The 22,788-nt window shown below is 40.3% G+C and overlaps 1 long non-coding RNA gene across 1 annotated transcript; it reads right to left on the bottom strand.

Annotated features, from left to right (window-relative positions):
- Positions 1-13,399: 13,399 nt before the first annotated feature.
- On the bottom strand, positions 13,400-21,989 carry LOC134299886 (uncharacterized). Its single transcript, XR_010007136.1, has 2 exons — positions 16,895-21,989; positions 13,400-15,349 (listed from the first exon to the last, which is right to left on the bottom strand). It is a non-coding gene; the product is annotated as an uncharacterized LOC134299886 (long non-coding RNA).
- Between the last annotated feature and the right edge of the window lie 799 nt (positions 21,990-22,788).

The following is a 22,788-nucleotide window of genomic DNA, read 5'->3' as shown; positions in this document are numbered from 1 at the left end:
AACGTGCCAAATACAATCATTCCTGGTTTGAAATATGTGATTGCCTTTTAATGTGGAAATTTCACAAGGTCACATAGGGAAGGGGTGAGGAGGAGGAGGAGGATGTGAGATTAAACTCCTTTATTTTATTATAACAAAGTCACTTTGCGATATGGGCTACAACGCCCTGACACTGTCCAGATACCCTTCGATTCCTTTGTGTATCGGAACAGAAGGAACACATGCAATTCACACTAGCTCCCCAGCTACAACTTCTGTTGCCGCTTTTGTAAAAAAAATGAGAAAGGAGGTAGCAGGCCAGGAGGGAGAGGATTAAGTGGGTGGCTAAAAGAAAAAGAAAGGAAATAAATAAATAAATAAATATAGACCTGAATTGCAAACCACATGCAAAAACGCCAAGGGGACGGACATAGAGAGAAGAAAGCAGTCAATCCTATCAAGAAACCAGGACAAAATAATCTCCCTCATTCTCATTGATAGCTCGGCGGCCGAACTTGACAGCCCACAATTTGGCATATTCAAAAGGAACTTGGTTTTTGAGGCTACTCTGCGTCCTTCTTTCAAATTGGTCAGGAAAATAAGCAATATTAATAATAACCATAATAAAGAGGCCTGTCATTTTAAAAAGCAATCTTCCTAAGGACATAAAGAGAAGGCAAGAAAGGGCGGTGAAGCCCTCTTTCATCCTCCTTTTAGCAAACGTCCATTTCTGGCTTATGGGGGGAAGCACACCATCTTCTACTATAGACCTAAATATTGGCAGAAGGGAAAAGTTCAGGGTTTGTCTGCTTTCTGTTTCTTCTTTCTCTTTTCTCCGCCTCTTTCCATGGATGGATTCTTTCTTTTTAACATTCATTTTTATTCAAGAGAACAGAAATACAAGCATACGAATGGAAACAAATATTGGGGAAAAGAATTACAAAAAGGAAGAACAATATTCCACATACACACACACCCCAAAAAAAACTAGACTACAACTAAAAGAACTCTATTTCTAACAATCATCTTAACCTATACAGTTCACACTACTAAACATATACAGTGTTCCCTCACTTATCGCTGGGGTTAGGTTCCAGGACTACCCGCAATAAGTGAAAATCCGCGAAGTAGGGACACTATATTTATTTTAATATTTATACATTATTTTAGTAGTTATACACTATTTTAAGTCTTTATCAGCCAATCTTGTGTTGATAAATGGCCTCCTTCTCCTCCCATTGCTGCTTGGGCTCCTTTTCTCTTCCTTTGGTTTCTCCTTCCTCACTTCCTTAGGCTGTAAATTGTAATTTTTATTATTTATAATAGTCTTTTAGAGTTTATTGAAAAACCGCAAAACAGAGAATCTACGAAAAGTGAACCGCGAAGTAGTGAGGGAACACTGTACCAAGAACTATTATATAAGCCTCATACTCATTGTCTATTGATTTTTACTTTTTACTTTCTACTACAGTAGAGTCTCACTTATCCAACACTCGCTTATCCAACGTTCTGGATTATCCAACACATTTTTTGAGTCAATGTTTTCAATACATCGTGCTATTTTGGTGCTAAATTCGTAAATACAGTAATTACTACATAGCATTACTGCATATTAAACTATTTTTTCTGTTAAATTTGTTGTATAACATGATGTTTTGATGCTTAATTTGTAAAATCATAACCTAATTTGATGTGTAATAGACTTTTCCTTAATCCCTCCTTATTATCCAACATATTCGCTTATCCAACGTTCTGCCAGCCCGTTTATGTTGGATAAGTGAGACTCTACTGTACCTTAAAATATCATTATATATTAACCCTTTTACTTTTATTGACACATGTCTATGTCAGAAATCTAATAGTTGACATTTGTCCCCATCTTTGCTGTAGGAAAATGATATCCCAGGGCATTTCCACACATACCCAAAAACCCGTGATGGGACATAGGTTTACCTGACATAGGTTTACCAAACAACACCTCAAGTAAACTCAAATTAATCTGGAGTAAACTGGGGTTTTCCAGTTTACTCTGGATTAATGAAGCACCTGGAAAGATCTGAATCTTACTGAAAGGTCCAGATCTTTCCAGGTATGGGCCTGTGAGGATTGACTCCCGGGATTGCATTCCACGATTTCAGGGGTCAATCCCCATTGCCATCCCAATTCTTCAGGCTGTAAGAGCCTGAAGGAGCAGAATGGCACCCCCACACTTCCCTCCCAGCTCTCTGCTTTCCCCCGAAACATACCTGAAGAGCCTGAGCATGCAGCCAGACCCCTCAGGTAAGTTTAGGGGGAAAATGGGGGGGGCTGGGGGCTGGCTGGGTCCCCTTCCGGGTCAATCTTTGGTTGACCCGGGCGGGCATGTAGTCACCACCTCAGCAAAAGTGCAAGGTTTTTGGCTGGTGAGGGACATGAATCTCAGGAGGAACTAGGATTAAATATCCCAGTTGCTCTTGGGATTTGGCCCTGTCTGGAAGGGCCCCAGTCTTTCTTAAAATTAGTCAGGGATTTCTCCATGATGAACGTCTTTTTCTATCTTAGGCCCCAACCACACTGCTATATAAAGTCCAGATTATCTGATTTGAACTGGATTATCTGGCAGTGTACTCATATAATCCAGTTCAAAGCAGATAATCTGGGATTTGTATCATATGACAGTATATGCACAGCCTCAGTTAATTCACATATCACCATCAGCCATTCCTCTTGCATTGGACTAACTGAATGGATTCTGATATTGGAAATGATAATGTTCTCACATCCAGCAGTGTTTGCCTACTTATTTGTGCATTTTATATATGAATTTGAAATTCTAGAATAGATCTACACTGTAGAATTAATGCGGTTTGCACCACTTTAACTGCCATGTCTCAGTGCTATGGGATTATTGGAGTAGTAGTTTGGTGAAGTGCCAGCACTCTTCAGAATAGATGGCTAAATACCTTGTAAAACTACAACTCCTCGCATTATGCCAGTGTAGGTTCACCCCAGATAGGTACTTGAATTTCTGCCTAGGAATTCTTGTTTAAGGGTACATCTACACTGTAGAATTAATGTAGTTTGATACCATTTTAACTGCCAAACATTAATACTATGGAGTCATGGGAGTTGACGTTTGGTGAGGCACCAGTACTCTTTGGGCCCTTCTACACTGCCATATAATCCAGAATATTTAGGCAGATAATCCACATTATCTGCTTTGAACTGGATTATCTGAGTCTACACTGTCATATAATCCAATTCAAAGCAGATAATCTGGATTTTATACAGCTGTGTAGAAGGGGCCTTTGACAGAGAGGGCTGAAGGCTTTGTGAAGCAGACAAGCACACAAGTATCTCTCTGGAATAATGGGAGTTGTAGTGATTCTGTGTACTTATAAACTTCTACCTGAGCATGTTTGCAGTTTACTATTGAAAGTGGAGGAGATACATTGTTATGGTTTTTAATATATTGTTGTGGTTTTTAATGTTAGCTGCTTTGAGTCTCCTTTGGCAGAGAAAAAGTGGAGTATAAATACTAATACTAACATATTTGTGCTACTCTAAAGTTACAAAATCTGCATAAATGAGAAGAAGAAGCAGAATCAAAAGGCGAAAGAGTTCACACGAGGCTGGATCTACACTGCCCTATATCCCAGGTTCTGATCTCAGATTATCCCAGATTATCTGGCAGTGTAGACTCATATAATCCAATTCAAAGCAGATTATCTGTGATTAGATCCTGGGATATAGGGCAATGTAGATCCAACCTGAGATTGGCCCTTCTGTATGTCTTTTATATGCTTCAGATACCCTTTCAGCACAAAAAGAGGGTATTTAAGATTACTTTGTTCCATCCTTAAATAGGGAGCATTTGAGAATAACATATTTGATGAAGTGTGCATATGGAGAAGAGAATGTGATGGTATCTAGCACCTGCTCTTTGTGGCCATTCATTAAAAGTTCTCCTGCTGACCAGCCATAGCAAACTGGTCATTTAGAAGAGAGACATAAGAAGGACATAAACGATGCAGCCCAAATGTTTCCTCGTAAGAATGGATTGAAATGACACATATGCCACAGAACCTTTTGCTTTTCCATGTAATTTGCTGTCATTACGTTGGTATGGTGCATTTGGAATGCATGTCAGCCTGCTCTCTTTTATAAGTCGGAAGAGAGGAGAAGGTGCTGTTATTGCAGGGTTCCTTGCAAAAAGCCCGGCTGACGTTGTTATTATGTTATCTGCTGGGCACAGCACAGCGAGCGCAAAATAATCCATGTTTATTAAGACGAGAGAATAAGCATGAATCAGGTACATTTGGCTGTTGTTAGCAAGCCTGCGACTCAGAGGCTTGGTGCTATAAATGGAAAAGCGGTGAGAAGATGATCCCATGTTTTCTATCTAATACCTAAATGTAACTGTACAACTCATTTCCTCCGCCTGGGTAGGGGTAGTGTGAATATTAGAAATGTACTGTCTTTGAGTGCATCTACATTGTACATTAATGCAGTTTGACAGCACTTTGGCTCAACTGAATCCCAGGATTCATAGTGAGGCATCATCACTCTTTGGCAGGGAAGGTCATAGAATTATAGAGTTGAAAGAGACCTTGTGGGCTATCCATTCCAAACCCCTGCCAAGAAGCAGGAAAATCACATTCAAATCACTCCCAACAGATGGCCTTCTAGCCTCTGCTTAAAAGCTTCCAAAGAAGGAGCCTCCACCACACTGGTGAAAGACTTTATAAAACTTATACCTCCATGATGCCATAATATTGAATCATGGCAGTGAAAGTGGTGTCAAACAGCATTAATTCTACAGTGCAGATGTACCCTTTGACATTAGTAAGCATGAATGAGACTTTATACCCAAATAAATGGAGTCAGTGACTTGAAAATATTATTATTTTCCTCGAAAAAGACCTTTAGTTTGATCTTTGCAATTAAAGTTGTGTTAAGCTACATTAATTCTACCATGTAGATCCACTCAGACTCTAGATCTAACCCCTGAGAAGCTGAGAAGTGTCCCTGCTTCCACCTGTGCCATTGTTGCCTATCTTTGCCCTCAAATCAAAAATATCATTTTATTTTATTTTAAGTGTATAGCAATCCCTTGATATCCACTGCTATTTGGCTCCAAGATACCCCCCCCCCCCCTCCATGTATATCAGATACGTGGATCTCATGTCCCATTATGTACAATGGTATAGTAAAATAGTATACATTATACAAAATGCTGTCCAAATCAAACAAGTACAGGACGGGGGGGGGGGGGGGGGGGGATGTGATTGGTTGAATCCATGGGGCAGAATCTGTGGATACCGAGAGCTGGCTGTATATCATTTGCCTTGAGCAGATGTTGAGATTCTAATGATATCAAAAACAGGAAATTAAAGAGGTATGATAAGCCTGAAGTTTGTTTGTTCATGCTTTATATAATACCCAGTGACTTCTGCATCAGTAGAGAAGTGACTCAATTTCAGATTTCGACTAGTTTTAAAGGAGCTATCCAAGGTCCTGAAAATGGTTAGCAATATGGTTCAGCACCACTGATTGCTCCTAAAGTAAAACTTGAAATAGATTCCCTGCCGTGCTCACATGGGAGCATTGGCTGCCACTGCTATGACCGATAAATATGACAATACTATGCACATTATGAATCAATAGCACATATCTCAAACTGTCCTACACCACATAGAAATGGATGAGGTTCTATATTCTACTTGTAGATCTTGGAATGATTCGCAAGGGGATTTGCAAGAGTTTCTGACTCCCAACTAATTGACAGAAACAAAACAATCTCCTCTATTCTTGAAATTCACTTGCTAAAACCATGGCCTGAGATAACTCTAACATAGAGAGCTGTAGTTATTTTAGTTTGCTCATCCCTGCATATGGCTGATGGATTCTAGTAGGCCATTTGTATATGGAGTCTAACCCTAAATGTCTAAGGATCCTGATACTTGTACCATTCATACTTGATTGAATACTGATATCTGTTTAAAACATTCTCCGTGTCCCTCAGTCTGGAGCAGCACAATATGCAGAGACAGGAGAAGGCCATCTCTGCTGTGGTACCTTTGTTACAGAATGCCTTCTTCTTCAAGATCCAACTGGTAACCTTCTTGGTTTCATTTCAAGATCAAAAAAAAGCCAGTCTCTTTATTAATGCCTCTGAGGTATAGGGATCAAGGCCTGACTAAGGTTGCATCTACACTACAGAATTAACTCAGTTAAACTGCCATGGCTCAATGCTATGTAATCATGGAACTTCTGCCAGGTGTTCAGCATTCTCTGCCAAAGAGTGCTGGTTTCTCACCAAACTACAGCTTCCAAGATGCCACAGTCATGGCAGCTAAAGTGGTGTCAAACTGCGTTAATTCTACAGTGTAGATGCACCCTAGGTTGTGAAGTTTTACTTCAATTTACCTCATTTTTACTTGTTTTAAACCATTCAAAATTGAATTTTCCCTCTAACTTAAAAAGGTATATGGCTTTTTCTGATGTCAGTCCTTTGCCCTGAGGTTTTATAATATATAGGACAGGATATAGAGAATTTAACAATCTAATAAAAGCCAATTCATTTACCTCTCCCATCCTTCCTTCAAGTTATTGTTTTACACTTAGATCCACCTCTAATTTTCTCATCTGGCACTAGCTGACAAAGTTCAGGTTCGAAAGAAAATTAAAGTAGATTTCACAAGTCTGGCATCTGCCCGTGCCTGTTGTAACATACACATTTAATCCCTTCTCTCAGCAGGTCTGTGGTCAAGTCATTGTAGGCCTATGGCTTTTTAAAGTGGTGGTGATTTATGTCTGTCCACTTTCATCGCTGATGACTGTCTGACAACTAAGAGAATAGCCTCGATGTGCAGTGCTGGAGATGATGCCTGTAATACTCCTTCTAAAATGAGAGCCTCTCTGCATCTCATGGCAAAGTGGGGAGGACCATGACTTAATGCTAAGGTACCTATGCTGCCTGCTGGATGTCTTAGATTCAATCCTTGGCATCTTCAGGCAGGCTGAATTAGAAAATGTTGCTTAAGAGTAACTTTTCAAAAATTTGGAAAGATTAATATCAAAAATTCTGATAATCACCATCAATCTGTGTGTGTGTGTGTGTGTGTGTGCGTGCCTGTTTGTTTGTCTGAAATGTCCGGAGATGATATTTTTGAAACATGGCCATACAACCTATTTGTCTGTTTGTGCCACAGAAGCAATTGTTAGGTGAAGTGGCCCTCTGTGATGTCACTGGATTGGCTGTTGCTAGATCAAGTGGCCCTCTCTGCTGTCACTGGGAAAGAAACATGACATGTGTATGAAAGAGAGGGAGGGAGGGAGAGAAGATTCACAAAGAGAGTCTGTCCACCATTGCCCGATTATTGCCAAGGATACATTATGTGGTAGGCCCTCTAAGAGATGAAGAAGGGAGAAAGTAGGCAGTCAGCAGTCCCATTGATTCCTGGATTATGCCAGGTATATATGCTAGATAATATATGTAGTATGACCCTTCTATCCACAGGGAATACATCCCAAGAACTTCAGTGGATATACCTGAAAGCCTGGGTAATAGCAAACCCTGTATTTTGACTGTACCTGGGCTAGAAGAATTTCATAGAATCGTATTTGAGGACCTAAAGAGGTCCACAGACACTCTCTAGATCCGTGGTTCGCAACCTGTGGGCCACAGCCTAGCAGTGGGCTGTGAGAACGAAAATCCAGTCTGTAAACCTCCTTCCTCTTTATTTATTTTATTTTATTAATTTTATTTCCGCTCCTTTCTGCAAAGCTGACTATTGCATTTGATAGACCACATCAGGCCTAGATTATTAAATATGGTTTTATGTGGGTGAGCAGATGGCAACTACTGGATAGAATATGTTCTGTATCAGAAACTACAGCTGATGTGGTTTATCCAATGCAATTTTCCAAATCAGCACTCCAAATAACCAAATTAAATCTAAAGTGATGTATAACCCTTTTGGTACTAATGTTGGAGAGTGGTCCCTGGTCAAAGTGGGCCCTGGTCAAGTGGGCCCTGGTTAAAAAAGTTGGGAACCACTGCTCTAGATCCTCCACTACTGTATGTATGTATGGACTGGAAGCAGGCCTGTAGTGAGGGGGGGGGGGTTAGGGGTTCAACCCCCCCCCCCCCCATTTTCAGGTTATAAAAAAATCTGGTTTACTCATGAATTTTAACTGGTTAACCAAATCCTCATGCTAAGTCTATGAGACACAAAACATTAAAAGTCCCTCCAGGCACTATCTCAAGCAGATATTGACAGGTTTGTAGCAGCGGGGGGGGGGGGGGGTGCTAGGGGTTCAACCCCCCCCCCCCAAATTTTCCAAACCCCTCCCGAATTTTTTTTCTGGCTACGGCCCTGACTGGAAGAATACTATAATCATACCTCTGAGGTAATACTGTATAGTTTGTAGTGGGGCAAGTAAAACTCTAAATATCTGTTCTGTTCAACCTCTTTATTAATGACTTAAATAGAGGGTTAAAACACATGGTCATCAAGTTTGCAGATGACACCAAATTGGGAGGGATAGCCAATACTCCAGAAGATGGGAGTAGAATTCAAAATGATCTTAACAGATTAGAGGGATGGGCCAAAACTAACAAAATGAAGTTCAACAGGGACAAATGCAAGATACTCCACTTGCAAAGATACAGAATGGGGGATGCCTGACTGGACAGCAGTATGTGTAAAAAAGATCTTGGAGTCCTTGTGGACAACACATTAAACACAAGCCAATAATTTGATGCGGTGGCTAAAAAAGCCAATGGGATTTTGACCTGCATCAATAGGAGATGCAGGGAAGTCATTCTACCCCTCTGTTCTGCCTTGGTCAGACCACACCTGGAATACTGTGTCCAATTTTGGGCACCTCAATTGAAGGGAGATGTTGACAAGCTGGAAGGTGTCCAGAGGAGGGTGACTAAAATGATCACGGGTCTGGAGAACAAGCCCTATGAGGAGCAACTTAAAAAGCTGGACATGTTTAGCCTGCAGAAGAGAAGGCTGAAAAGAGACATGATCAGGGCCATGTGAGGGGAAGTCACAGGGAGGAGGGAGCAAGCTTGTTTTCTGCTGCCCTGGAGACTAGGACACGGAACAATGGCTTCAAATTACAGGAAAGGAGATTCCACCTGAACATTAGGAAGAACTTCCTCACTGTGAGAGCTGTTCAGTAGTGGAACTCTCTGCCCCGGGGTGTGGTGAAGGCTCCTTCTTTGGAAGCTTTTAAGCAGAGGCTGATGGCCATCTGTCGGGGGTGCTTTGGATGCAATTTTCCTGCTCCTTGGCAAGAGGTTGGACTGGATTTCCCACAAGGTCTCTTCCAACTCTATAATTTTATGATTCTATAATTCAATCTAGTTTGTGAATAGGCGGATTTTACCATACAATATTGAGTTAGATGATGCAATGTCCTGATAATATAAAGCAACTTTTGTTGTTCTTCTGAAATCTGTGTCAGCCAGATTATTTTGGAAAATGGAGACAAAATTGATGCTGGGCGTTATCACAGCATCCTGGAAAGGTGAAGACTTTTGCTCTCCTTTTCGACTTGCTCCTTCTCTCTGTCCCTGTTTTCCTTCTCCCTCCCTTCCTCCTCTTTCCCGCTCTCTCCTTCAGGAGAGAAACCCAGCTTGCCTAATGAAAAACCCAGCCTTGAAAGGGTGACCACAGCTCACAGGTTTCTCCTGGCATGACAAGCGCTCCGGAGGCCTACTGTCAGCAAGGGGCTGGACAAGGAGCAGCCTTTCATTGGGTTTGTCTTACTGAGAGGAAAAACAGCTTTGTGCAATAACTTTATGGCAAATGTTGGCAGAGGATTTGCACAGCATACTGAAAGAGAGACATTTCTAACCACAACCCGATGAACCGCACTTGTTTACCCTGGCGTCCGGCCACGGGTTGTTCATAGGCTTTCTGTCTCTGCTCGACATGTTCCAGTCTTGGAGGCTCAGTTATTGCCATTAGTTTTCCAGGACATTCCGCTAGGCTAAGCAAAATTGCCCTGAGCACTAGTCAAAAACCACGGGGGTAGTACTTTTTAAACTCAGGCCATTTTCAGGAGGAAAGAAAGAAAGATACTGAACATCCTCTTTCTCTTTTAAAAGACTATGGAGAAGAAAAGATTGTTACACCTCCCATCCTGAAGAGTTGCAGAGGTACAATATCACATGCCATGGCAAGCACCAATGGAGGTACAGAAGTTTGAATGCAAGGCAACAAGAAAGAAGAGCATCTAGACATTACCCCCGAGGAGGTCATCTACACTGTAGAATAAATGTAGTTTGACACTACTTGAACTGGCATGGATCAATGCTATGGAATCATGCGAATTGTAGCTTTACAAGGTTGTTAGTCTTGCCAAAGAGTGTTGGTGCCTCACAAAACTACAACTCCTAGGATTCCTTAGCATTGAGCATTCAGCAGTGAACAAACCCTCATGTACAATGGTGGCTTTTGAAGCAAGCAATGTATTGAGTTCTCCTGATCTGGAAGCAACAGTCTGTATTAGTCCTCTTCAGTGTTATTATTGTCATCCCTTGAGGATTTGGGCTACAGAACCCAATAACAACACACATGCAGGAGAAGATCTCATAAAATGTCCATCCGCAAGTATCTCATGTGGCAGAACTGGAAAAAGTCTTTGTCAAAGATCTTGAAAAGCCACTGTCAATCAAATTATGAGATGCATGCCTTGGTGAGTTTGATGTAAGGTAGTTTCTTGAGGGCAAGAGAAACTACTTACAAATGACTAGTTACTTATAATTAATTATGTTTTCCATTAACAAATGTGGAATGCCATTACATTATCTCTGCGACTTGATGAGAAGTAACTTCACTTCTTTTGCAATCTAACTGCAACTTTATGTATAGGGAATCATGGGAGTTGTAGTTTGGTTAAGCGTCAGTACTCTTTGACAGGTTATAGACTTCCATGATTCAATAGCATTGAGCCATGGCAATCACAGCAGTGTTCATGGTGAATACCTGTCTGAACGTATCTTCCCCTATGAGCCCACAAGAACCTTAAGATCTTCTGGAGAGGCCCTGCTCTCGGTCCCACCCGCCTCACAGGCACGGCGGGTGGGGACGAGAGACAGGGCCTTCTCGGTGGTGGCTCCCCAGCTGTGGAACTCCCTCCCCAGTGACATTCGGCAGGCCCCATCCCTTTTGGGGTTCAGAAAAAAACTGAAGACCTGGCTATGTACGCAGGCATTTGAAGAATAAGCATGTGTTGGCTTCGACTCGGTCTGAATTACGGCTCTTGTATAACGTCTGGTGGATGAATGGCATAAGCACTTTGCATTGTTTTAAACTTTGTATATTGTATTTTATGACTATTTTATGACTATTTTATGATTGTTTTAACTGTTTTAATCATTTTAGTTTATTGTATATCAGTGTAACGGCATCAATTGCCACTTGTAAGCCGCCCTGAGTCCCCTCGGGTGAAAAGGGCGGGGTATAAATAATTGAAATAAATAAATAAATAAATAAATAAGAACCAGCCAATATGAATTCGTGAGAAGTTAAAGAGATAGATTTCAGACAGACCTTTGCATGTTTTGTTCTCCATCCCAAAGCTCAAGATAATTAAACTTGTTCCCTTTCTGAACATATTGAGAGCTACAGACAGTTGCAAAAACTGAAATGTATGGACCTCTGCTTCATTTTTATTCATTAATAAGAGTAGACTGTGGCAAAGGAGGAAGAGGCAAAAGAGAGAAGCGACATCAAACAGAATCCAAGGGAGGCCAAGGAAATATTTGACACCTTTCAGCTTCCCTTGCTGTTTTTGATTTCACTAAATCACTCCCATCTGGGAATTGTGTATTTTCTCCCAAAAACACAGTGTAGAAGTAGTCCAAATGTCAGTTAAAAAACCCTCTGGGGTGCATTTTTTTAATAGGAGCATGAAGGCGGTCTGCTCCATCCTCAAATACTGCCCACTAGTATCTGCCGTCTAAAGTTCACTCTATAATATAGAATCAATACAGTTTGACATCACTTTAACTGGCATGGCTCAATGCTATGGAATCATGGGAGTTATAGTTTTACAACATCTTTAGCCTTTTCTGGCAAAGAGTGATGGTGCCTCATCAAACTGCAATTCCCATGATTCCATAGTATTGAGCCATTAAAGTTAAAATGGTGTAAAATTAAATCTATAGCATAAATGTATCCCAAGGTAGTGCATCTACCTAATGACAAAACCAACTCTCAGTTGAACAGGACAGACTTGGGTTCCGGATTTAAAAATCAGTAGAGACAGAGGCTGGTGGTTTTTCCTAAGGAAGAAATTTCACATCTGCGTAAACCAGGCAGAAATGTATTTTGGTAGCCATCTGTTTGACTTTGAAGTTTGTTTTTTGCCGCATGTTCTTAGCCTAACGGACAACGGGGAGCAGGGGTCTTCCATTCATCTGGATGTTTCTATTTGTTTGATTAAAGTAAACATGGAAAAATCAAGGAAACAGGAAGCTTCTGTTAGCAAATCACAAATATGGAATTGAATCCCCACCACGAAATAAAGAGACCAGACACAAGATGTGGAGAAATAAATTCAGATGCTAAAATATCTCGGACTCTCCTTAGCAATAAGTTGACGTGCCTATATCGGAACAGACTGTATGTGATGCAAGCGAAGCAGGACCAATGGGAGTGAGAGGTTCCATGCTCCTATTGTGAGGTCACAGCTGATTGTCTGTTACATAATACTTATGGGCAATTCAGCTTTGAACATGATAAAGCAAAACTGGCCCATTGGTGCTCTATTATTTTATATTATCATAGGAAAAACTTCCTTTCTAGTGCAGCTAACAAAAATGAAAAGCAGGCTTAAAGTACAATAAAATTCCAAAAAGGTGATGCCAATATAATGAAATGCAGGCAACCAAAGACTTAAACACGCACCTCAATAAGTTCTTCACCAAGGACCGCAATGAAGTCAAAGAGGGCTCAACAGCCTTCTCAAGGCAAAGAATCCTATAAAGTTGATTGTAGCTATATTAAATATATTTTCCAAAACATAAAAAGGATTTTTAATTCTTACTTGGATGTTGTGAATATATGTAATTAAATATGGAATTAATTGGGCTTTACAGTAGCTTGAAATAGAAGCATTCTGATCCAGAGACACCACAGTGGTTTTAGGCACAGAAAACGACTCGGAGGCTAAGTGGAACATTCAAATCTGTGCTTCATTTGCACCATATTGTGTCTGGATTGTATTTCTCTCTGCTCTGTGTGGGCTTTATGCTTCCTAAGAAATTATGGATGTGCACATAACTGTTTGCTATTACATTAACTAAAGCAGATGCTGCTCATTACAATTTCTATCATCCATTTGTTGCCACATTCAAAGCAGCTGTCAGTGGGTAGCATGTTTACTTTCAAATAAGCAAACAAACAAACATTGCTATGACCTTAGTGAGCGATATTTATTTGTGATGAATTATTATGCATAGCTTATTAAGTGGGGGTCAATGATGAAGCCCTAATGGATTACAGAGATATGAGGTACTCCAGAAGAATAAAATCTATTTGCTGATAATGTATCATATCAGAATCAATATACAGGACAAGTATCCATTATCCGGAATTCCAAAATACTCCAGAATCCAAACTTGTCCATGTGAGTGGATGAGATAGTGACACCTTTGCTTTCTGATAGTTCAGTGTACACAAAGTTCATTTCATGCACAAAATATTATCTTCAGACTATGTGTATAAGGTATGTACAGACTTAGTAGTTAGTCCTGAGTTCAAGTCATACTACCATTTTCAATTGTGTCATACCCATGGTTCTGATTATTCACAAGTTTGAAACCACACCACCTTCTGAAGTTGGGGTTGCTATATGATTGCTTCTGGTATAAGGAATACTTGACCTCTCCCCACTCTCAACCATCTTTCTATATGGAATCATGAGAATAAAACGTTATGTAAATTATCATTTCTGTACAGTTTCGTCAATGTTTCATGTATGCATATTTGTATTGGATTTGTTGCTCACAGTTGACATATCTTCCCTTGTGACTTTATCTTGGGGTGAAAGAAGGACAAAACATATACATCCAGTTTCTCACAAAGTATCAGTCCACATGTAAGTATGCTAGGTCAGGCTTATCTCTCCCATGACTATTCCCAGGTAAACGGGGTGACCAATAAACCCACCTGAAGAGCCAAAAATCAAACCCAGAATTTTACATCTCATCGCCTTTAAAATACCTATGCATAATGTTGCTGCTTTCATTCTTAATGCAATGTGCAGGAGATTGTTGTCGTTGTTATATGCCTTCAGTTGAACTCTGACTTGTGGTGAGCCTGTCATAGTGTTTTGCTGGCAAGATTTATTCAGAGGAGATTTCCTATGATCTTCCTTTAAGGCTTGGAGAATATTATTTGTCTAGGGTCACCTTGATTCTACGAGCAGGGCCAAACCTTGATCCCAGAATCCATTTCAACGCTGGGATCAATGTTTGCCTTTTCTCAGCCCTACCAAAATTGACCAGATTTTAGAATTCTCTACCAGTGAAACTACAAATTCCAGGATTCAGCAGTTGTCATTGAAATGGCATGCAAGTGCTATGATTATGCCTCTCTTTTGTCCTCCAATAAGCTCAAAATGGTATATCTGTCTCTTCTCCTATCTATTTTATTTCCACAATAGCCCTAGGAAAGTGTGATTAGCTATCCAGAAATGCCTACCTCTACTGCAGACTAGGAAACTAGACAATTTCCTGTAGATCAGAAGCCTGGACATGTTGTCATGTATAATCATGCATTAATTATATGCAGCAACTCCTCTCTCTCTCTCTCTCTCTCTCTCTCTCTCTCTCTCTCTCTCTCTCTCTCTCTCTCTCTATATATATATATATATATATATATATATATATATATATATTCATTGACCTGGAAAACTGCTTCTGTGCCTCGGTACTGCACACGTATGTGCCTTTAAATATAATGATACTAGATGTATGCAATCTCTGACCCAATAAATGCTTTTCAGAGGGTGGCTTTCATTGTGCTTGAATCAAACCTTACAACGTATTGACAATTTCGCATTGCATTGTCCATGTCATTCCAGGTGACTTGCACAAAGCACAAGGTGGCTATTTTGAAATCAATAAAGGCTCTATAGGTTTACATTAAGTGAACAGAAATAAATATATAAATGCAACTTCATTGGAAGAAATGTGGCCCGATGTCCTTCTCATTACATAGGGGACCTGAAAATCTGTGAGTAATTTACTCTCTTGTATTGAGGCACTGTAGAGTCAGATGATATGAAGATTGGGGAAGAATGACCGAAAAACATTGATGTTGTTTGTCCAAAACCAAAGGTATTTTTTTCTCCAGAGAAGCTGTAAAGCAAACATACAAAGAAAGAAGTTACAATTTATTATATTAAATTATAGTTAGTTTAATTAATTATTGAGTTATATCCTACCTTTCCTCCAATAACAGAACTTGAAATGAACTGAAATGAAAAGCACCAAAATTTCTAAGCTGAAAATGGCTTTCAGTCCCCTTCTGTTTTTAGTTTTTAAGGTTTGAAGACACACACACACAGAGCAGGAAAATTGGAGATAGTTTGAAACTGGTCTAGGGCCAGCAAAAGTGGCTTGTGGTCATACGTGACCCATGGTCTATTCCTGTTCTAGGTTATGCTAATCTTTTTTCCTCTCCAGATGAAGTAGGAGGAATAACAAGAATGCTGAATACTATGTCGGTCCATCAAGTTCAGTGATATGTTTCATGGGGACCTCCAGGTGCTGTTTGGTCATCCAGATATTGTGTGACTGTGCCTCAGACCTAGCCCACATGGCAAGGGATGGTGAGAATTATAATCCATCAGTACCTGGAGCAGGAACATATAACCAAGCCTTGGTCTTCATTAATGGGTTCTTCAGGCATGTTTCCCACTTTTACATGAAAATGCTGGAGATTGAACCTGGAAACCTCTATATGCAAAACATACACCCAACTGTCCCAGTTTGGAAGGGACTATCCCAGTTTGGAAGCAACTGTCCCAATTAATCCTCTGTCATCCCACACTCTGGTGTTCTTGGCTACACATGTCCTGTTGGAAGGTGTGGTAAAGCAAGTGCTCTATCACAAAGCTATGTCCCTTGACCTGAATTAGACCACCGAATGCGGTTACGTTATGGTGTTGCTGAAAAACTGCAGAAGTAGTCTATGACACAGTCATTTCACCTGGCTGTGTGAAAACAACATCTGGGTTATGATCAGAATGCAATGCTAGTTGGGTAGTTGTTTTTGTTGTGTGCCTTCAAGTAGTTTTCATCCTATGACAACCCTATGACATATGTTATGTATCTTCAAGTTGCCTGTAAACTATGGTAACGCCATTAATTTCATAGACTTTTCTTAGGCAAGGGACATTATTGTAGGGTTTTTTTGAGAAGACTAATTGAGATGTTTTCCATTGCCTTCCTTAGAGGCTGAGAGAGTGTGATGTGTAGAAGGTCACCCAGTGGGTTTCAGCCAAGTGTGGATTTGAACCCTGATTCCCAAAGTTGTAGTCTAATGCTCAAGCTACTGTACCATATTGGCTGCCAGGTCAGATGCACCGGGAGCTTAATACTGAACAACAGAGACAGCAATAGTCTCAGTAAAGTTCTTAGGTTTTGCAAAAGCAGCCTCTCATCTTAGTATTTGGTGCAGGTTGTAGGGGAATCACTGCCTCCCATAAAAATGAAGGCTCTGCCTTGTTGATGTCAACACTGATTGGTGAAGATGCCAATAAGAACAATGTCACAGAAGAAAGGCAAGCATTAACTGACAAAAACACTTTGTAGATGGATTCTCCCTCTCTCTCTTTCCTAGAATAATTTTACCTCTTTGAAAAACACTGTTCTTTGATGAAATAATGTATTCATTCTCACCTCTTCCTGAGCTGTGCACCCAAATGAGGAGGAGCTATCAGCTGCGTGATCTCTTTGAAACAGCTGAAAGTCAGATCGGATTCATCGGGCAAAGTCTTTCACTCACAAGCATCCCAGAGGCGTCTCATGTCCTCTGATCTCAAAACTGATGTCTCTGACACTGAGCAAGTGATAAGAGCTGACAAGTGATGGATGTTTCTCAGACAGTCAGGCTATCATGTGATAGCTGCACAGGGAAGAGAAAAAATAACCAAACTCTATGGAGCTATTTATTCAGCAGGTTTTTGTGTCTGTCAAACTCAGAGCTTGGAAAAGTGCTTTTGGAGACAGAAATTCTCAGAATCCCTTAACCAACATGCCCATAGGTCAGTAGAGTCTGGGGGCTTTAGTTCCCCAAAAAGGAACTTTCCTAGACTTTGCTATAGAAGTGGTGCTGGAAATGCCTCCCTCCATTGTTCCAGGGTCTGGTGCCAAACTGCCATATGCTTCAACATGTCAAAAAATCTTTTAATGTTATTATTTTGATCATTGTTTTCTGTGGGGTGGGGGAAATTAGTTTAAATGGATGTATATAATGATATAAATCATATAGGGGGAAACTATTGTCTTTCTAAATTGTATAGCAATATCTATATTGCTCAAAAATGAATAAAGACATAGATATAGATATAACGATATTGATGCTAAGAAGAGTGGAATCATAGAATCATTGAGTTGGAAGAGACCTTGTGGCCCATCCAGTCCAACTCCCTGCCAAGATGCAGGAAAATCGCATTCGAAACACCCCCAACAGATGGCCATCCAGCCTCTGCTTAAAAGCCTCCAAAGAAAGAGCCTCCCCCACACTCTGGGGCAGAGAGTTCCACTGCTGAACAGCTCTCACAATGAGGAAGTTCTTCCTAATGTTCAGGCGGAATCTCCTTTCCTGTAGTTTGAAGCCATTGTTCCGTGTCCTCGTCCCCAGGGCAGCAGAAAACAAGCTTGATATCTCCACCCTATGACTTCTCCTTTTACTTTTGCCCGAGTCTGCAGGGAAGGTCACGAATGTTGCTGAATGCTGTATGCATATGAGAACTGATCCTGAGTAAGTCACATTTCTTGTTGCAGTTACTTATAAGCCACACCAAAACCTTGGCATACAAACTCTCTCAAAAATAGTAATACAATAAATATAGTTTGAGAATTCCTATTTTAACAGAAGCAGTATAATTTAAGAGTCGAGATCCCAAAACCCTTCAGAAGCTGCTGCTGGGGAGATAATTTATGCCAGTTGAAACAAATGTGTACATGTGTTATGCATCTTCAAGTTGCCTGTCGACTTATCATAACTCCATAAATTCTATAGGCTTTCCTTAGGCAAGGAATAGTGAGAAATGATTTTCCCAGAGTCTTCCTCAAATATAGCCTACAACACCTGGCATCCATTAGTAGTCTCCCATTCGAGTACTGACCAAGTCTTAACTGCTTTGCTTCTCAGATCAGTCAATCAATCTGGTGTCTTTAGAGTATTTATACTCGGAAACCAATGTACATTTCTTTAAATCAGAGTTCTTTATAGACCTCACTTGATCATTTCCTCATTGCCCTCTTTTTGACATGGAACCAGGCTGATTGTAGCTGATCAGCAAAGATGCATCAATGTTAAATTACCATTTACTAAATTCCCCACACTGCCAGATTTTGTAGCCAGTTTTAAAAAGAATAATTGAATCTTAGAACTGATTAATGATAAGATATTAACCTAACTTGTCAAAACATATGACTTGCTGAAAGTGAGTAGGTACATAAACTTTTTTCCCTACACAGTAGTTAAGCCTACACAATTGGTTTTACAGAATTAGCTTGCTATAAATCTGCTTTTAAGGAGGAGGATTATTATTTTCTCAATACTTCCTCACCTACGTGAGGAGGGGGGGGGTGTTTGAAATGATCAGGTTTCTCAGAAACTTTAAAAAAGGCAGTTTCATCACAAATGAAGCTTGAGATACTGGTGGTTTTTCTTTTTCCCCTCCTACAACATATAATTCTAGTGAATCAGTGGTAACTGAGGAAATAATGCACAGTGACTCTAGTCTCTGCTAATGTAATATATGCCAGTACTTCCTCTCTTTTTCCTTTTTTGCTTCCTCCTTCACCACCAATATTTTAGTCCCAACTATTTGAGACAATATGGTGTAGTGGTTTGAGCATTGGACTATAACTCTGGAGACTTGGGTTCAAATCCCTGCTTGGGCATGAAACTTACTAGGTGACCTTGGACAAATGAAGTTTTCTCAACCTCAAAGGAAGGCAAAGGCAAACTTTTTCTGAACAAAACTTTGCCAAGAAAACCCTGTGTATTTATAAGGAAATTCAATTTTAATTTTCCATCTTATTTCTTGGCTGCTGCGATTTTTTGTTGTTGCCTAAATTGAATTTCACTTTCCTTTTTGCCTTTTCCACCCATATATTCAGCGGGCGTTTCATCTCCATCCAACGTGCAGCCGCAGATTCATGTGATCCGATATTTCCTCGGAAATGCAAAGGGATGGGCATCTTGACGCGACATCTGAAACCTGCCCATGCCTCTTAGCATGTTGTATTTCCTTTCCCGAGTCAGGCTTGTCAAAGAGATGTAGAACAGTAGCTAAATGATCATTATTATTTTGAAGTGTCAAATTCTGATCTTTCCCACATGGTGCCCCGTGTAGGATGAGATTTTCCTAATGCATAAACAATAACTATGATTATGACTTTTGACAACGAAGGTGTTGCAGAAATGCTATTCTTGTATAAAACCTGCCATTTGGGGAGGGAAGACCATCTAAAATGACAGTTGGTCCTCCATATCCACAGGTTCTGCATCGATGGGTTCAGCCATCCACAGCTTGAAAATATTCAAAAGAAGGTCCTAAAAGCAAACTGTGATTGTGTCATGTGCCAAGCCCTATGCTGACATGTAAGAATACTCTGCTGTAGCCTCCCACTATTTCAAAGTTTTTTAGGCTCTCTCTAGCACTCGTTTGAGTTGTTCACCATTTAATATCAAGAACACCATTTTATTGGCCCATTGTATATAATGAGATTTAGTACCCACAGATTTTGGTGTCCACAGGGCTGGAACCAAACCTCAGCAGATACCGAGGGTCCACTGTGGGTGGAACCGGCATTGTCCGTAGACACCTCCAAGGTCATGTGGCCGGCATCACTGCATTGGAGCGCCGTTACCTTCCCACCGGAGTGGTAATTATTGATCTATTCACATTTGCATGTTTTCAAACTGCTAGGTTGGCAGAAGCTGGAGCTAATAGCGGGCACTCACTCAGCTCCCCGGATTTGAACCTGGGACCTTTCGGTCTGCAAGTTCAGCAGCTCAGCGCTTTAATACACTGCGCCACCGGAGGCTCCTAGAAAACATATACATGAGTATATGCATTATTGCCTGCATGATACTTTAAATATTATAGCCAAAAAACAATCCAGAAGACCTGTGTCAACTTATCCACAGGTCAATCTGAATATTGCATCCTAACTCTCACATTTTTTAAAAAGGAACCATCACCTTCTATCAGCAGAGTGGCAAAAGTGAGAACTTCGGCCCCTTCTACACTGCCATATAATCCAGATTATCCAAGCGGATAATCCACATTATCTACTGGATTATATGAGTCTAGTAAAGGTAAGGTTTTCCCCTGACATTAAGTCTAGTTTTGTCTGACTCTGTGGGTTGGTGCTCATCTCCATTTCTTATCTGAAGAGCCGGCATTGTTCGTAGGTGTCTCCAAGGTGATATGGTGGGCATGACTGCATGGATCGCTGTTACCTTCCCACTGGAGCGGTCCCTATTGATCTACTCACATTTACATGTTTTCGAACTGCTATGTTGGCAGAAACTGGGGCTAACAACAGGAGCTCACCCCGCTCCCCAGATTCGAACCACCAACCTTTCGATCAGCAAGTTCAGCAGCTCAGCAGAGGCTCCTTATATGAGTCTACACTGCCATATAATACAGTTCAAAGCAAATAATCTGGATTTTATATGGCAGTGTAGAAGGAGCTTTAGTCCATCCATGAAGGAATCTAAAAGAAGCAATTACTTTTTTATTCTTGCCACTGTCACGTCCTTTCTGTCATTTTGAATGTCTGAATGGGAAAGTAGCCATGGTGGCCAGGGCAGCTAGCTCCCCGAGTTGTCACTGGCATTTTCCTCTCTCTGTGGAATGACCCTTGACTTATCCATAGGTCATATCAAAATTTCGGCCCCAAACTTGCCCTCGACTTACACATGGAAATCATTCATGGATCTTTTTTCATTAGTTTTTCATTTGGGGGAAGGAGATCAGAGTTTATTAACATGTTAGCATTTCAATTAGTTACTGTTTGGACTTTTAGGTTTGGAATTGGCTGTTTAGTTCTAGCATAGCTTAAGTCTAATACATACATACATACATACATACATAATTATATATATATATATAGAGAGAGAGAGAGAGAGAGAGAGAGAATATATATATATATATATATATATATATATATATATATATATATATACACACATACATACACACAATATAGATATAGATATAGATATATAAGCTTGAGGACTTGGTGGTGCCCAGGTTATTAGCAGAGGGTATTGTTTGTTTTGAGGTATTCGGTATTATTGGTTTGGTCCAGGTCTGACCTTCGTGTGGGTCACAGTATACACACACACACACACACACACACACACACACATGTATGCAGTTTTTCCTATGCTTGTATTTGTTTTATGTCTTTTCTTTTCTGAAGAGGAATAGGCAATTCCTAGAGCCTGTAGTGTCTACACTTTAAAAAAAATCCTTATTTGTACTATATTTTCCCAATCCACATAGACCCCACATTTCCCCCATTAGCACCACATGTAGCACACACATCGCAATGGATTTGTCTTATGTGGCTATAGTCCAAAGATATTCCCAAATTTGGATCAAATGGAAGAGGTTCACTTGTTGCAGGTCACCAGTTTCAGAAGCCAATTAGCTCCTGTCTTTCCCTGCAGGCACATTACAATCAATATGTTTCCTTTTCTTCTTGGAATGTTGAAGCTCAGCACATATATATATATATATATATATATATATATATATATATATATATATATATATACACACACACACACACACACACACACACACACACACACGATACCACAGCTCTGTTGCTTTGAAAAGAGGGCAAGGGCTAGAGGAAGAAATATAAAAATGAAATAGTGGTGCAATGGGATCTCAATGGGAAGGAAAATTACTTTCTACAAGCTGTGTAAACTTTAGTTAGGAGAGAAAGGGCTCTCTTCTCTGCCCAACACAAGTTATGCTTAGATTGTACTCTCCTGATACCTGATACTTCAAGAGAAAAGGGAAAGTTGGACAAATCTTTCTCAGGAATTAACATCCTACACAGAGTTGCAGTCATTGCATGTAGGAGATGCTACCCTATTTTCCTGAGGCCCCATCTATACTGCCATATAGTGCATTATGTGGTCAGTGTAGACCATATAATGCAGTTTAAATGCTTGAACTGCTTGAACTGCATTATATGAGTCTACAATTGGAGTACAAATTCAGGTGCACCACAGTACAAATCCCAAAGTCCTGAATAGGTATGAGTTTTAGCCTAAACTTTAAAGGAGCTATCCAATGGCCAGCCTCTTCTGGGGAAGACTTACTTTGTACAGCTTCTATAAAGTTTAGAATAAAATCCAAAATAGATTCATCACTGCCCTGATATTGGAACTACCAGCTTCCTGAATAGATTCAACACATTGGATAGCTCCTTTAAAGTTCAGACTAAACATTAGTGTGGACAATCTATCCTGCTGACAAGGGAATCGGTATCAGAGGGTGAATTTTACCGATTGTCACAGCATCTCACAG

Source organism: Anolis carolinensis, chromosome 6, assembly GCF_035594765.1.
Source record: "Anolis carolinensis isolate JA03-04 chromosome 6, rAnoCar3.1.pri, whole genome shotgun sequence".
Taxonomy (NCBI): Eukaryota; Metazoa; Chordata; class Lepidosauria; order Squamata; family Dactyloidae; genus Anolis; species Anolis carolinensis.
The sequence above is the reverse complement of the archived record's forward strand: the minus strand, read 5'-3'. Positions and strand labels throughout refer to the sequence as shown.